Consider the following 4,514-nt stretch of genomic DNA (forward strand, 5'->3'; position numbering starts at 1 on the left):
TAAAAGTATAATTTTCGCAAAAAAAATCTTTAAAAAATTCACTAAATATCAAAAATACAAATATATATATGAAAATTTAGTATATTTTTTTGTATTTATTAGTTTTTTGAAATATTTTTTCATAAATATTTTATTTTTTAAATACATCTAAGTAAGGTGCATCTAAAAAAGTAAAAAAATGCTTAAAATTTAAAAAATATTTACTAAAAACAAAAAAAAAACACAAAAAACAAAAAAATTCAATTTTCAAAAGTCTAAATTCAAAAAACTCAAACCAAACACACTGAATGTTATGTATTCATTAAAATATTTTATAAAGTGTCAAGAATTTAGAATGTGAAAATTTAATTTAATTGGGGTGTGCTCCCGTTCTCCTATTTCAAATGCACTTTTAGTCGTATGTTTATGTCTTAACTTTTGAGAATATTATATTTTGAGATTTCGTATCATATTGGAGATAGGAGATAGAGATTTTAAGAATAAAGAATCTCATGTCAATTAGCTATATATATATACTTGTGCATAATGCTTGGACATCACAAAAAGAAGGTGAGAATCCAAAATTTCTTTTCCATCCATGGCAACATCTCAACCTCCTCTTTTTCCTGCTAAGTACTTGCAAGAAGATGATTTAACCCAAGAATTCCCTACCCAGAGAAAAAGGGTGGGTTGTATCTCATCTCTATCAATACCAAGGTTTTTGGTACTCATCTTGGGAATTGCAAGGAGTAATTGCATAGCAACAACACTTTCAAGCTCAAGACACTGATATCCTCCTTGTTACCACCCCTAAATCCGACACCACCTGGCTGAAGGCAATCTTGTTCGCAATAGAGAACCGGACACGTTATCCCGACACGAACCGACACCCATTGCTTGTAAACAATCCCCATGATCTTGTCCCTTTCTTGGAACTTCAGCTCTATGTCGACAAACAAGTCCCTAATCTCACCTCTTTCACTTCTCCGAGGTTGTTTGCAACCCATTTACCATTCTCATCCTTGCTTGAATCTGTGACGTGTTCGGCGAGCAAGCTTGACTATCTATGCAGGAACCCCATGGACACTTTTGTTTCACTTCATCACATCGCAAACAAGATTAGACCTCCTAGCTTTGGACCAAATATACTTGAAGATGTATTTGATATGTTTTGTAGGGGAGTGTGCCTATGTGGACCATTTTGGGATCATGTGTTGGGTTATGGGAAGGAGAGCATGGAGAAACCTCAAAAAGTACTTTTTTTAAAGTATGAGGAGATGAAAGAAGAACCCAATATTCATCTAAAGAGATTAGCTGAGTTCATGGGTTGCCCGTTTTCTCTAAAGGAAGAGGCATTAGGGGTGGTGGATGAGATCTTAAGGTTGTGTAGTTTTAATCATTTAAGTAGTTTGGAGGTGAACAAGAATGGAAAGGTGTCAACAGGAGTGGAAAATAAAGCCTTCTTTCTACGCGGTGAGGTTGGAGATTGGAAGAATTATCTGACAGACGAGATGGTCGACCGCCTAGTCCAAATTGGTGAACAAAAGTTCGCTGAATCTGGGCTAAAATTTTATGGTTCGTAGGTTTATGATTGTCATTAATTCAAATAAAGGTCTATTGTTCATTTCAACAATTCTATTTTAGTACAACTCTTCTAAGTGATTATCTTCAAACAATTATGTTGCTTCATTGTAAATGATGTGATATCACTAATGTATGGGATAAATCTTATTATACATAGCTTTTGTTGTTAACAAAGAGAGAGCTGTAAATTCTCACCTCTGATATTATTTTAAATGATGTGCACTATTACATGTCAGATGCTAATTTGCACAAGAATCAAACTTCTATTACACAATCCATTACCAAGGCATTATAGGTAAATCTAAGGATGATAATTTAGGATCTCTAGTAAGACTCTTCGATAATATAGTGTTCTCTTAAACAAAGAAAGAAAAATAAAATTTATCATTTTCATTAATTTAGTGAATGATTTATTTATTTATTTTGCATTTCTCTTTCCTTACAAGCATGTAATATTTTAATTTATTTTCCCCCTGATGTTTTCCACTAATTAATGCATGCTAACGGAGCGTCCCGGAGAGTCACGTGCCCTCCCTGGGTTTTGGAATAATTTTCTTTTTTTTCAAAAATAAAGAAAGTATTTTAAATCAAAAAATTATAAAATATTATTTAGAGTGAAATATCAATGACATTTTTAAAATTATAAGAATAAAAATTGTTATTTTTTTATTGAAAAAAAAATATTACGATGAATTATGTTATTATCCATACAATGGTGATATCTATTATTATTGACATACAATTATAATTAATATCAATGAAAATATGAAATTTATTGAATTGTTAGTTACATTTGACATGTGTGGTTCATCCTTTATGTGTTTCTTTACTATTGGTTGGTGATATCATATGTCAATGATGAGGTGGTATTACTATTATATTGAATTTTTATTGAAATTTTGTATAAAAAATTACTTTATCATTATATAATTTATTTTAAAACTTATATCCATGACTTTTTTTTCATGATATACTAGTTACAAATAACATATATAGATATATATATATCTTTCTTGAGGTCAATCGTAAAAATTTATGTGAAATATTTTTGTTAAAATTTTCAATGTTATAATTAATAAATACCTCTCTAATTTAATTTCTTGACTCTACTACTGCTTATGATGTCACAAATTTGATGGCACAACAACATAAAAAGTTAAATGTATTGTAATATTTAAAACATTTATTATACTCAGTAGCAAAACAATAATTAGTGATATATGATTAGTGTCGGCAAGATTCGATCAATTATATAATCAGAAAACAATTCTATTCACTACAACAAAAAAGGTCTTTGGTGACAGACTGATTTCGTCTCCAAACATTAAACGTTCGTCACTAAAGTGATTTGTGACGAAAAAAAATTTTCACCACATTTGTCGCCTATACGTTGTCGCTGAAAGTACCTGGTGACGAAAAACAGTTTCGTCGCCTATTTTTCATTTTTGGCGACGAAATTTTTCGTCTCCAAATGTTGCATTTTCGCCCTCTATAACATCAATTTCGTCACTAAAATTAGATAATATTTTATTTTAATTGTTTTTGGCGACCAAATATTTCGTCACCAAATAAATTTTAGTGACGAAAGTTTTCCTCACCAATGATATAGATTAAGGTGACCAAAAAAATTTATCACTAAAATAAGCAAAAAAGAAAATTATTCAATAACAAAAAAGATTTTATCACCAAATATTTCAATTTAGTGATGAAATATTCAGCAAATGTGACGAAATTATTTGTTTGGTACTATATCATTAGTGACAAAATTATTCGTCATGTTTTTCGAAAACTAATAGCGACATTTTTTATTTCGTCGCTAATAATAATTAAATTTTTTTAAAATGGAGATACTATTTTCAAATTAAAATTTTTCTTTTCACTAAAAATTCTCTACGCATTTCAATAACCTGTTCAATAAAATATCTATTACAAATCACTACAACAAAATGGTACTTTAATGACAAAATCATTTCGTCTCCAATAGTGAAATTTTCGTCACCAAATTGATCCGTGACGAAATAATTTCGTCACCACGTTCGTCACCAATTCGTCGTCACTAAAAGTACCCAGTGACGAAAATTTATTTTGTCACCTATTATTGGCATTTGGTGACGAAATATTTTGTCACGACCCCAAACCGCCCCTAGTAGTTTGGTGCCGTGATGGCCAGTAATCCGTAATTACCGAAGGCCAACTTTTCAAAAACTAAACACAATCAGAGTGTGGATATAGGGGGCTCACAAAATGCGGAAGCAATAAGTCAGATACAAGTGGTCCATAAGAGCTGTGCGTAGATTAAAGCAATGCCAAACATTCCAATTAATTTCACAACTTAATACAATAAGGTAAAATAATACATGTTACATCTTGATCAAAAGGCTTCTCGAGCCGACATATACAAAATACAGCTAATACAAGTCAAGAAGCATGATTTTCAAGATTTGCCGACATGTAAAACAGGGCATTGCCGACGTGAATACAAAGTAAAGCCGACATAAGCACGAATCCAAACAAGCGACCAAAACGATCTAGGCGTCGCCGCCGTCCTACTCATCACCTACATATATATAGAGGGGTGAGTACAAAACTCAGTGAATGGTACTAAAAATAAAGGTTTGCATGAATAAAGCCGGAGTCCTTCAAAACGAAACACATCAAACTTAGCAAGGCAAGGGATGAACCGTATTCATCAATCAAATATTACAAGTATCCAAAGGTGTTTACTGACATAGGCAAAACAAGGGATGAACCGTATTCATCATACAAGTATCATAACATCGGCAAAACAAGGGATGAACCATATTCATCATTCAATTATCATAACATCGGCGAAGCAAGGGATGAACCGTATTCATCAGTCAAGTATCATAACATCGGCGAAGCAAGGGATGAACCGTATTCATCATTCAATTATCATAACATCGGCGAAGCAAGGGATGAACCGTATTCAT

The 4,514-nt window shown here is 31.9% G+C and overlaps 1 pseudogene; it reads left to right on the forward strand.

The window, feature by feature from the left end:
- Positions 1-577: 577 nt before the first annotated feature.
- Positions 578-1,562, forward strand: LOC145792020 (cytosolic sulfotransferase 15 pseudogene; annotated as a pseudogene).
- The last annotated feature ends 2,952 nt before the right edge of the window (positions 1,563-4,514 follow it).

Source organism: Camellia sinensis, chromosome 5 (genome assembly GCF_055761805.1).
Source record: "Camellia sinensis isolate YWXY chromosome 5, ASM5576180v1, whole genome shotgun sequence".
Taxonomy (NCBI): Eukaryota; Viridiplantae; Streptophyta; class Magnoliopsida; order Ericales; family Theaceae; genus Camellia; species Camellia sinensis.